The sequence below is a fragment of the Cetorhinus maximus genome, chromosome 13 (assembly GCF_964194155.1).
Source record: "Cetorhinus maximus chromosome 13, sCetMax3.hap1.1, whole genome shotgun sequence".
In the NCBI taxonomy this organism is placed as follows: domain Eukaryota; kingdom Metazoa; phylum Chordata; class Chondrichthyes; order Lamniformes; family Cetorhinidae; genus Cetorhinus; species Cetorhinus maximus.
The window spans coordinates 92,282,572-92,296,028 of NC_135891.1; the positions used below are offsets into that span (position 1 = coordinate 92,282,572).

General features: G+C 39.1%; 1 protein-coding gene across 3 annotated transcripts in view; it reads left to right on the forward strand.

The window, feature by feature from the left end:
• Positions 1-110: 110 nt before the first annotated feature.
• The window catches only part of marchf2 (membrane-associated ring finger (C3HC4) 2), a 52,296-nt gene continuing 38,949 nt past the window's right edge, over positions 111-13,457 (forward strand). For all 3 annotated transcript variants that reach the window (XM_078555778.1, XM_078555779.1, XM_078555777.1), the window contains exon 1: positions 111-242. The gene's annotated coding sequence lies outside the window, so the exon portion shown is untranslated. The remainder of the gene's footprint in view (positions 243-13,457) is intronic.

The following is a 13,457-nucleotide window of genomic DNA, read 5'->3' on the forward strand; positions in this document are numbered from 1 at the left end:
CTGAATCCTGTTCACTGATTGTTTACAAGAGCTGTCAATCAGATTAATTTTCCGTCGCTGATTGGGTAGTCTGTCTGTCATTCACAGTTGATTAATTACACGCCCCTTTTCCGGCGCGGATTTTTTTTTCTTCAAGGAGTAGTTGGGAGCGGTGATGTTGGCGGAGAGATGGGCCCAATGAAGCGCTGAACCGAGCCCCGGGGATCATCAACACAAGTCTTCCCGAAAGCGATAACTCTGAGGTAACGAAGATCAAATCAAACCAGCGATTTTTAAAAATAAATAAACGAGCAGCGATCCCCCGCTTCTAACACGGTGTTGTGCGTCATAATCCCGGGATTTGGGTCTCTTGGTTTATTTTGTGGTTAAAATGTCTCCTCAAGTGATCGTTTAAAAAGGCCTCCGAGTGAACTGTCAATCGCTCTGCAGCTGTGCAGAGTGTAAACATTAGCCTGACATCTCTGCAGAGGCCCCCTAGCTCTGCTGTCACAACTCGGAGGAAATTGAGCACATCGTGCAATTCTTCAGCTAGCCCTCATAAAACTCCCAGATAAATCTAACATCAACGCCTGAGTGGTTTATTGCTGTTTTCGAACAATAGTGTATGCGAGTGTGTGTCTGGAATAATGTTCCAGGTGAGTTGTCAAATGGTTCCGATAGCTTTAGTCAGCAATCAAACGTGTTGACAGTGGAGACCAAATGGTACTGACATGGTTCACTTTGGATAAGTGAACATAAGACTAGTATTTCATATTGATAAATCTTCCAGTAGTGAGCTGTGATATCACTGCGACACAATGTTTATGACAATTTTTCATCAGTGCTCAATGATTAGCCATTTCTGAGGTTAGATCTTCTGTTACCTCTGGCTTTATTTGTATCTGAACAATCTATTGTTCCTTTAGGATCGTAACTGGACAAGTATAGAATGGGAAGCACATTACCAAAAGAGTGTTTCACATTGCTGATTGGAGCTAGTTTCCAAGCCAGCGTCTCTTGTGGAACTATAAATTATATTTATAATCCCTTGCAGCTGTCTGAGGCTGGACCAGACCATTTGTAACCTTGGTGTCATATTTGACTCTGAGATGAGCTTCTGACCACTTATCAGTGCCATCGCAGAAACTGCCTGTTTCCACCTCTATAATATCGCCTGACTCCACCCCTGGCTCACTCATCTGCTGTTGAAACCCTCATCCATGCCTTGTTATTCTAAACTTGAATATTTCAGTGCATTCCTGGCCAGCTGCCCACAGATCATCCAAAATTCTGCAGCCTGTTTCCTTACTCTCGCTGTACCATTTGCTCATCATCCCTGTGCTCGCTGACCTATGTTGGCTTCTGGTTAAGCAATACCTTGATTTTTAAAATGTAGATTCCTCCATGGCTTTGCCTATCCCTATCTCTGTAATCTCCTCCAGCTCCACAAGAAATAGGAGCAGGAGTGGACCATATGACATGTCTTTCCTGCTCTGTCATTCAGTAATTTAATGGCTGATCCTAGGCTTCAACTCCACTTTCTCGCCCACCCCCAGCTTCCCTTAATTCCTCGAGAGATCAAAAATTGTCAATCCCAGCCTTAAATGTATTCAACAATGGAGCATCTGCATTTGGGATAGACAATTCCAAAGAGTCATGACTCTTTGATTAAAGTAATTTCTTCTCATCGCAGTCCTAAATGATGGGTTCCTTATTTTGAGACTGTGCCCCCATGTTTTAGATTCCTCGACCAGCAGAAATAATATCTGTGATTACCCTATCAAACATCTTCAGAATTTTGTAGGTTTCAATGAGATTGCCTCTCGTTCTTCTAAACTCCAGAGATTATAAGGCCAATTTACTCAGCTCCATAATGTTCTAAGATATCAGTGCTCCTATAATTCTAGCTCATTGAGCATCCCGAATTTGAATTGCACCTCCATAGGTAGCCATGCCTTCAGCAGTCAAAGCCCTAAGCTCAGGAATTTCCTCTGGCTCATTTCTGCTTTTTAAGATGCTCCTTAAAGCTTTGTGATCAAACTTTTGGTCATCTGGCCTAGTATTGCGTTATGTGGTTTGATGTAAAATTTTGCTTTATAACCCTCCTGTGAAACACCTTGGAATGTTTTATTACAGTAAAGGTGCTATATACATTATTTTTATTAAACTGTCCCTATTTGGTAATACAATTACTGAAGATTAGCTGAGGTTATTGATGCTGCATTATCATTGGCATGCTTAACCCATTAAATATTAGTTAAGTGGATTATTTTCTTGGTAGTAGGCAAAAGAAGGATGTTATTTTATCTGTAACTATAACGTGCACATACGTTATACTGTGTATTGTGGGTATTGGGAGTTTTTATTTATAAGCTTTGTTTAGATAAAGAATTTGACAATTGTGAAAGTGTTGTGGAGGACTGGTGCAATTTACTGATAGCTACTGAATACTTGAATGACCAGAGGACTTAAATCTTGGGCCTGGCTGCTCTACATTTTCCTACATCTACTGGGATGTTTCTTTAAATTCTACTGCATTATGAATGCCTTTATGATCTTGGCTACATCACCTTAATGTAAATCTTTTGGATGTCATGTTTCATTATTACCATAAACCTTGGTTAATAAAATGGCTCGAAGAAAACAGTAAATTTTTATGTCAGCAAATAATTTTTGGGGTGCTTCTCAAAGTAAAATAGGCAGTGGATAAGGAGAAACTGTTTCCACCAGCAGTTGGGTTGGTAACCGGAGGACACAGATTTTAGGTAATTGGCAGAAGAACCAGAGGGAAGATGTGGAGATTTTTTATGTAGCAAGTTATGATTTGGAATACGTTGCCTGAGAGGGTGGTGAAATTAGATTGAAATGTAACTTTCAAAACAAATCTAGATGTGCACCTGAAAAGAAAAATTTGCAGGGCTATGAGGAAAGACTAGTGGATTGGACCAACTGGATAGCTCTTTCAAAGAGCCAGCACAGATTCAATGGGCCAAATGATCTTTCCCTGTGCTGCATGATTCTAGATTAAAATAAGGACCTTTATGGATGAGTAAACTTGGTAATTGTGCCATTCAATGTTTATTTCACTTTTGATACATGCCTTTTTTCAATGTTCTTTTTGTTGTTTACAAACTCTGAGGAAAATATGATGGATGTCTTTTCAGACTATTTTTGTGCCAGGTACTGTAGTTTGTTTATTGTTGAAATATGTGATAAGCACACATGCAAGCATTTATTTATGTGTACATGAGAGTGTGAGATGTATCTTTTGCCAACTCTAAGATCTGTTGTTTAATTTTCTTATCATATTAATATTTTGCTAAAATTTCTCTGAACAATGCTGAAAGTGTTTAATACACTTTTCATGTGAATAATTTTTAGGTACAAACATATCTGTAAGATTGATGAATAGTGTATGGGAATAACTATTCGGCTCCCAAGAACATTTTTGGTTGCCAAGTAACTGCTGTTTTATGGAAAAATAAAGCAGACAAATATGTTCACGTGTGTAGGTTACTGGCCCAGTTTCCAGATGTAAAACTTCTGTGCAGAGTATGGAATTTGTTTAATGGCCAGAACACATTATCTAGAGAATACACAATGGGTACAGCAGATAACAAGTCTACCTCACATGAGTGAGGAGGAGTTTTAACTTATCATAAATCTGAATCTCTCTATCTCTTTTTATCTCCTCATTTTTGCTTTTATTCATAATTTGTTTTTTATTGTGAACTTTTTTCATCAAAATTCTTTGATGTCCCCTGTGAAATTGTGCCTTTGCCCAGATGTGACTTGCATGAGAAGGATTAACCTTGTAACCTGTTACCAATGGACTACCGTGTATTAAAATGGACTTTTAACTGGATAAAAGTGAAATTCATGAAGCCATTTTGGCTTCAGGAACTATTTTCTGAAGTGAACCATGGAACTAATGTCAATCCTTGGCTAACTCTATGCAATAAGTTGTATTGCCAAATTTTGTTGGCTGCAGCCTGGAAGGAAATGGCACATTTCCTGCTTCAGTTCTCTATATTGTGATTTTAATCTACTGGATAAAGTATCTGAGTATCAATTGGAGAAGTAGTTATGATCATAATGATATGTGATTTTTAATTAAAATAATACATCAAACCTTTTTATGTGAAGTAAGGTGCTTGAAGGCAATGGTACTTGAATGACCAAAAGAGCATACAAATTTTAATCTTTTCCTAATTACTGTGGATGAGCATTTCACCTTCAACTAAGCTGGTTTGGATCTTCCATAATTTATTTCCTTCCCTCCTAAAGTTGACTGTAGAAATGACAGATCTTGTGTGCCTGTAGAGAAGGTTCTTGAAATGGCCAGCAATACTGATAAACATCTAAAAGTAAGACCTGTAAACCCCAAATTATTGCTTCATCGAAGAGGCCATTCGTCATAACTAAGTTTTCTTTCCAAAAGATGACAGTATTTTTTTCTTTCTGCTTACTTACTTCTGATAAACTTCACGGAGAGTAAATTTTATGGACTGACAGTTTGCGGGAAGTATTAGTCATCTACTCAGAACTCAAATAAATCCAAAATGTTAGCTTCTCTTTATTATGCCAATGAATCTGTTGTGCATTTACAGAACTTTGTTTTTAATTCAGGTGGTGATCTTTGAAAAACAACTGATAGATTGTAATTTCCCAACTGCAGGAGCTCTCCTATGTTTCTGCCCCCCTACTCCAACCCTTCTGAAACATGAAAATAACTGCGATTATAACAGTACTTTGGCATTGATAAAAGATCATTCATATTTTCAACAAGAATACTGCAGATGGAGTATGTTAATGCTGATTGCAAATTGTTAGTATTTGCAATCTATTTAAACTTTTGGGAGTGAAAAATCAATGAATCATTGTGATCTTTTCTGGGAATGAGGGAGAATTGTCTGTGTTGGATAGTTCCTTAGATGTATGAATTTGATGCTGGCAATAATATAACTTGGCCTTCTCTTCTCTAAGGATCTCAACCCCAGCATCTCCAAACTATCCATGTAACCATATTCTCTCATCCATGGAACCCATCTAATACATTTCTTCTGTACCATCTCCAAAGCCTCCACATCCTTCCTGAAGTGCGGTGCCCAGAATTGGACACACGACTCCAGCTGGAGGAGTGGGAGGAAGCAAATTGCTCTTCAAAAGAGCTGACACAGGTTCAGTGGGCTGAATGGTCTCCTTCTGTGCTGTATAATTCTATAATGAGACTTGTATAATTCTATTCAGTAATAAGACTTTTGATACTTTTCTGGAAACTAAGCTATATTTGAAAATTGCTGTGGCTAGCAGAATTTAAGGGCACATGAACCCAAGCTGCTTTCTCACAACACTTGCATTATAATGACACCAACGGAGACCCCAAAAACAGGATATCTGCTTTTCTGTTGATTTAGCTGAAAAATAGTGCATGATTTCTCAATCTTCTCCCCCTGAATCCTCACTTTATTGACCCATCATGTAATTATCTGACCCATCTTTTCCCAAGATCTTAGAAAAACACAACTCCTTAACTCCCTCAATCATCCTTTCTCCCTGTAATCTACTGATTTTAAAACTAGGTATCAACTACTTCCTATTTTCTATTTTTCAACCTTGGCACAATATACTTTGACCCTTCACCTATTTCTCAGTTTTTGAAAGAGGAAAAAGTAGAAGAGAACAAGACCGTTGGCAAGAAAATCTAACTCGCTCGTGGGGAGAGTGTCACATTAAAAAAAACAAGGAACAAGGGCAAGAAAAGCTTTGTTGTTCAGCACTGGTACCCCATATTTTATAAAATTTCTCTTTTTACAAGTTAGCATTAGAGGAAATGAAGCAGTATTTTTTTCCAGTTATTTTGCATTTGAATTCAAGGAATTACTTTTTCTATATAGTTGCTTTAAAAGAGTATGAGGCAGCTCATATAAAGTTCAAAAATTACTTTTGTCAATATTAGAAGACAGACCGCTACATCTGTAAAGATTTCTCTGCTCTTTGAATGATTTAATCCATTTGAAATAAGTTAACAGAGGAATGTTATACAAACATATGCAATGTTCATGTGTTAACATCACTGGTAGTAATTTCACCACCCCTCCCCCACTTTTTGTATATCATTATTAATTTTACTGGTTCATAATTTCTCATGCTGAGAACTTTCTTTAGCTTTGTCTCCTTGCATTTTTGCAAGAAATTTCCTTTCTTTCCGCTCTGACTAAATATTTCAGACCATTGCTGTTCCCAAAACAGATGGAGATTTACTATTTAAAATGTAATTTGCTGCTGTGGGGGAGGTGGCTCCTCAAATATCCTTTGTCTAGTTTCACAAAAATGCAGCAGATGTGCATGGTCTGAACCTACTGAATGTAACTCATTTAAAATCCAATCTGTAGTAATCTATAGCTAGATTATTTTAGTTAGAACATAAAAAGACAAGAATTAGGAACAGGAGTAGGCCATTTGGCCCCTCAAGCGAGCTCTGCTATTCGATAAGATCATGGCTGATCCGCTTTTCTATCCATCCCCCATAACACTTGACTCCTTTGTCTAACAAAAATCTAACTCAATCTTGAATATATTCAATGACCTAGCCTCAATAGTTCTCTGGGGTAGAGAATTCCAAAGACCCTCTGAGAGGGAAAAAATTCTCCTCATCTCAAGTCTTAAATAGGAGGCCCCTAATCCTTAAACTGTGTCCCCTAGTTCTAGACTCCCCTCACAAGAGGAAATATCCTCTCGGCATCCACCCTGTCAACTCCCATCAGGATCTTGTATGTTTCAACAAGATGACCTCTCATTCTTCTAAACTCCAGTGGGTATAGGCTGACCTTGCTCAACCTTTCCTCATCCCAGAAATCAGTTGAGTGAACCTTCTCTGAATTGCTCCTCTTGCAATTATATCCTTCCTTAAGTTTTTTTTTTGTCCTTTGATGGAATGTGGACATCAGTGGCAAAGTCAGCATTTGTTGCTCGTCCTTAATGCCCTTGAACTGAGGCCATTTCAGAGGGCAGTTAAGTGTCAACCACATTGCTGTGGGTCTGGAGTCACAAATAGACCAGGTAAGGATGTAGATTTCCTTCCCTAAAGGACATTAATGAATTGAATGGGTTTTTGCAACAATCAATAGTTTGATGGCCACCATTACTGAAACTAGTTTTATATTCCACATTTATTATTTGAATTTAAATTCACCAGCTGCTGTAGAGGGATTTGTACCCTTGTCCCCAGAACATTACCTCTGGGTTACTAGTCCAGTGACATTACCACTACACCACTATCTCCCCTAAAGTCACCTATGCCACCATCTCCCCTTAAGTAAGGAGACCAAAACTGTACATAATACTCCAGCTGCATACACAGTACTTCAGGTGTGAAGTTTAATGAAACTAAACCTGACTATCTAAAATCTGTCACAAATTATGAACTTTAAATAATTCTAGCTTCACAGTCAATCATCTGTTTTGGAGTGTTACCAAGAGTATTGACATGCAAAATAATTTGAAGAAATATTACCGGGTATTAATTCACTTACTGTTGATACAGTCACAGATTTGAATTCCACTAGGTAATGGTGTTAACAATTGGTTGGTAATGGAACCATGCAATAAGCATGAAATTTTCAGATGGTTGGTGCTTCCAAACCGGTTAACATCTTGAGATTTGACTCAAATGCTCCACTTTCTGGCCTCTACAATATATAACTTATGCGGGTAACATGGCCCACCACTTCACTTGCACAAAGTTCCTAAACTCTAACCTCCATCGTTGCTGATATCCATGGACCCTTCGTGTATCAGTTAATTGATTGTGCAACTCCATTCCTTTGACACTAGGCTATTCTTTGCACATCCTACCTCCAACCATGTAGAAGTACATCTCGTACCTCCTCCACTCTGAAATTTCCATCCAAATCCTTTTGCCTAGCTACTTCTCCCTGCTGCTTTCAAACGTCTCTTTAAAACTTTTCTTTTCCGCCTACAATTTGAACTTGCCTTTTCCCACAACCTTTTCTCCATCATGTTTGATGTCCATTTGTTTCTTCTGCCCTCTAAACCATCCATCTCTCTGTATGTGAGGAGAGGTATAACATTTAAGCTCCCTAGTTCTAGGAACAGTGGCAGTGTTACTGGACTAGTAATCCAGAAGCTTGGACTAGTGCTGTGAAGACATGAGTTCAAACCTCATCTCAACAGCTGGGGGAATTGAAATTCAATTACGGAATCACAGAGTGCAGAAGAGGCCCTTCGGCCCATCGGGTCTGCACTGACACGATAAACACCTGACCTACCTACCTAATCCCATTTACCAGCACTTGGCCCATAGTCTTGAATGTTATGACGTGCCAAGTGCTCATCCAGGTACTTTTTAAAGGATGTGAGGCAACCCGCCGCCACCACCCTCCCAGGCAGCGCATTCCAGACCGTCACCACCCTCTGGGTAAAAAAGTTTTTCCCCACATCCCCCCTAAACCTCCTGCCCCTCACCTTGAACTTATGTCCCTTCATGACTGACCCTTCAACTAAGGGGAACAGCTGCTCCCTATCCACCCTGTCCATGCCCCTCATAACCTTGTCCACCTTGATCAGGTTGCTCCTCAGCCTTCTCTGCTCCAACGAAAACAACCCAAGTCTATCCAATCTCTCTTCATAACTTAAATGTTTCATCCCAGGCAACATGCTGGTGAATCTCCTCTGCATCCCCTCCGGTGCGATCACATCCTTCCTATAATGTGGCGACCAGAACTGCGCACACTACTCCAGCTGTGGCCTCACCAATTAATTGAATAAAAAACTAGCATCAGTAATGGTGACCATGAAACTACCAGATTTTTGTGAAAATACATCTGGGTCATTAACGTACTTCAGGGAAGGGAATCTGCATCCGTATCTGGTCTTGCCTACCTGTGACTCCAGACCCAGAGCAATGTGATTAGCTCTTTTGACTGCCTTTGAAATAGCCTAACAATGTCACTCAGTCGTATTGAACCACTACAATCTCCCTGTCAAAGAGGAATCTGTCCATAACAGTATTGGTTAGAGTGATCACCGCACATTCCTCTTGGAGACAAAGTCACACAGACACACTGCATTGTGTTGTGTGGCACTACCACCCTGCTAACTAGGATAGATTCAGATCAGATCTAGCAGTTTAGAACTGGGCGTCCATGCAGGGCCACCAGCAGCAAGTTCCATTTGAAAGAGGGGGAAAGGTAAAGAATGACCTCTCACTATCTTGTCCACCAAGTGTATTTCCTACAGTTTGGTTACAAAGCATCATGGATTTTCGACATATATTGGTAACATCAGCAATCTCCTATGTTCAAAATGAGGGTGAAGTTATGGAGTGAGACTTAAAAGTAAGGTAAATTGGAAATCGAGATAGCAGACAAAGAATGTTACAGAATAAAAATGCAGTGTTGGAAACATATAGTAGATCCATCAGCTTCTGGAAAGATAGGTTAAGATTTCGGGCATAGAATCTTCATCAAGACTGAATTATTGAGTTTATGCATAATTTGTACTTGTATGAATTTATCGTGGAGTACCGCTTTTTCAAGTATTTTCCTCTTTATTTTCAACCCTTAACTACTGTTCAATTTCAGTTATTTTCTTGTATATAACCATTCTAGTGTCCTGGTCCTTTTAATTTATGACTGTGCATTGGAAAATATGTACTGGATATTTTACAAGTAGAATTCGGTCTGTATTCCAGAATTTGTGATCTGACTATTCTGATGCAATAGTTTCCTATATTGTAGTAATAATAACACTAAAGCTGACCTTTTTCCTAATGTTGTTTAGACAGTGGGAATGATGCCACTGCTTCTAAACAAATGGAAATAAATCTTTCGGGCGTGGGTTTTTCTAAGGAAATGAAACAGATAACAGCTCTAGTGCAATGGTAGATTTGATTCACACTTATAGTTTTGTAAAAGGAAGGACTCCTTAGATGACAAGGGAGGTAGAGAATATGATGAAACAGCAAAAAAAGAGGGTGCATGATGCATGTCAAGTGAATTCTTCAAGCGAGAGCCAGAATAAGTTGAGAGGGGAGGTGAAGTGGAAAAATAAGACTGGCAAAGAGAAAACATGAGAATAGAGTACAGTTAACATAAAAGGTAGTCCAAAAATCTACTGGCATATAAACAGTAAACGGGTAGGAGGAGTCGGGGTGGTGCCTATTAAGAATAAAGAAGGTGATATATGCTTGGAGGAGCAGGGCAAGGCTAGGATACTTATTGAGTGTCAATGTTTACTAAGGAAGAGGATGCTGATAAAATATTGTTAGAAACAGAGATAATGGAGGTAATGGATGGTGTGAAAATTGATTGGTAGGATGTATTTAAAAGGCTGGCTGTGTTCAGAGTAAATAAGTCCCCTGGGTCAGATGGCTTGTATTCCAGATTGCTAAGTGAAATGGGATGGACATGGCAGAAGGGCTTGCCATCATCTTTGAATCTTCACTAGATAAGGAGGAGGTGCCAGATCATTGGAAAGTGGGAAAGTGATGCCCTTGTTCAAGAAAGGGTGTAAGGATATTCCTATTAACTACAGGCCTGTTAGTTTGACATCAGTGGTAGGGCAGGTTTCAGAAACAATAATCAGGGAAAAAAAAATCAACAGGCATTTTGAGAGGTTTGAGTAAATTAAGGAGATCCAGCACGGATTTGTAAAGGGCAGATCGTGTTTGACTAATTGAATTTTTTTATGGTTATTGAAAGCAATACATTGGATCTTGCTTATATGAATTTTAAGAAAGCATTTGTCAAAATCCAAATATAAGGTTTGGTAACAAAATTGAGACTCGTGGTGGTGGGGGGTCATAATCATCAAGTTTCATGGTTTATATTAATAGTTTAGAGAAACTTTTAGATTGGATAAAAAATTGACTTAAGACAGAAAACAGCAATTTATGGTAAATGATTGATTTTCAGACTGAAGAATGGTAGAAAGTAGCGTTTCCCAAGGCCCAGTGCTAGGACCACTGTTTTTGAATATATATGTATACAAATGACTTGGATATTAGAATACAAAGTAACATTTCAAAATTTGTTTATAACACCAAATTTGGAGATGTGGCAAACAGTGAGGATGATACCAGTGGCCTGAAACAGGGCATAGATAGGCTAGCAGAATGGGCAGATAAGTGGTTGATGGAATTTAATACAGAGAATTGTGAGGAGATACATTTTTGGCAGAAGGAACAGGCAAAGGCAATATGTACTTGATGGCACAATTCTAAAGAGGGTGCAGGGACAGAGGGACCTGGAGGAGGTGGTGTTATGTGCATTGAATTTTGAAGATGGCAGTACATAATGAGAGAGTAGTTAGCAAAGCTTATGTGACCTTGGGCTTCGTAAATAGAGGTACTGAGTAAAAAAGCAAGGAAGTTAAGCTGAACTCTTATAAATTTCTGGTTAAGCTGCAACTTCAATATTGTGTCCAGTTCTGGTCACCTTAATTTAGAAAGGATGTGAGGGTCCTTGACAGGGCGCAAAGGGTATTTGGCAGAATGCTTTCAGACATGAGGGAATATAGCTACAAGGTTAGGTTCGGGGAGTTGGTGTTGCTCTCCTTGGAGCAAAGGAAGTTGAGGGGAGATCTGATATAAGTGTACAATATTATGATAGGCTTAGGTAAGGTAGACGAAGAAAAGCTTTTCCCATTCACTAATGGTACAAGGGCTAAAGACCTAGATTTATGGCTTTGGTTAAGAGATACAGGGAGAAGGTGAGGAAGAACTTTTTAACTCAGTGAGTGGTAATGAACCGGTACTCACAGCCTACAAGGGTGGTTGAAGCGGAGATGCTCACTGATTTCAAAAGGATGTTGGACAGGCACTTGAGGGAGATAAAGTTGCAGGGCTACAGGGATAGAGCGGGGAATGGGTCTATGTATTGCTGTACAGTAAGCAGACAAGGACTCAATGGGTTGAATAGCCTCTTCTGTGCTTTAATGACTCTATGAATTTACATTTATATTGTGCCCTCGTCACTTCTTTGATATGTCCTCAGGTGCTTCACTTAGTGTTATATTGTACAGTTACTCCTGTTATGCAGCCATTTTGCGCAAAGCAAGTTCATACAACCAGAAGTGAGATGGATGACTAGTTAATCTGTTCATGGTAGTGGTAGTTGAGGGAACACTCCTTGTTTTTAAAAAAAAATGCCTCAGTAATGCACAAGAGTAATTGTCTTGATTGTGTGCTGAAGTGAGCTTTGTTCAAACTCAACTTTGTTTTAAGTGATAGAGCTAATCTGATACTTTACATATGATGTTTGCTGGGAGAGTACTGATGTGCATGGAAAAGATCTTTTCTGCTATGAAGGAAAATTGAAGGGGACAGCCACCTTTCTTGTACATCTTCTAATGACAAGGTATTGGCATAGACCTTGACTTCCTGCCATTCCTTGCTGCTAGCAGCGTGCAACAGGAAACAAAAGAAGATCGCGTTGCCAAAAGAGAAAATTATAAACACACCAAGAAAAAATTCTCGTTATATGAAAACTGTTCTCCAAAACGAAGAGGGTGATGACAAGGAAACAACAAATAGGTTTGGTATTCATCATTCTGTGTGGAGAACTGGGCACGTCTTGAGTGTATCAACATTTGCATCATTTGCTGAAGTCGAAGTGCTGCTTGTAGTTGATGGTGTCATAATCATCAAGTTTCATGGTTTATATTAATATTTTAGATATAACTTTTAGATTGGATATTAAAGTGTTAAATGTGAGCTAAATGGAAAAGCCTGATGTAAGGGCAAATCAAACCAGCTTAGGTTAAAAGATAAACTATGTTTACCTAACAAGTTCAGAGGTAGGGGTATGAAAGCAATAAACAATAGGGATCCCCTCTTAGCTTAATGTCTATCCTTACTACCCTTAAAAGATTTAAATTGTTTAGTTCCAGATGAAAAGAAGCTTGAGGCAGTTTGTAAAGAGCATGTCTGGAGAGAGGGCAATTATATCCATTAGAGATATAAATTATTCATATGCATCACCGAATCAAAGAGTTGTGTCGAAGGTAAAACATAATTAGTTTGCATTTCTCTTTGGGCTCTCCCAAAGCATGCCACTTTATGCCAGAACTAAAACCAAAGTATAGAGATGGGTTGTGGGGGTTAGAAGGTTTTTTTAAACTGGGTTTTTCCTCTCAGAAGGCAGTTGCAGATTTGGTCTTATGTAGGTTGCAGCTCACTGAATCAAGGGATCAAAAGGAGGTAAATGTTAGTTAGACCTTCACCTTAAGCAGAGAAAATACTAACTTTATTGTTCACCACACGAAATATGGCTGGGGCTTGAGCTCAGTTTGGAATTCGTGAAGGGGAAACAAAGCTGGAAGATTTGCCTACCTTGAAGCTAGAGGCAGAAATCTGCAGTGGTCCTCATGGTGAAAGGCTGTTAGCCTTGCAGCAGCCAGTAGACAGTCAGCTTGGAACAGGCAGAATTAAAGCATCTGATGAGCTGGGAAACAGC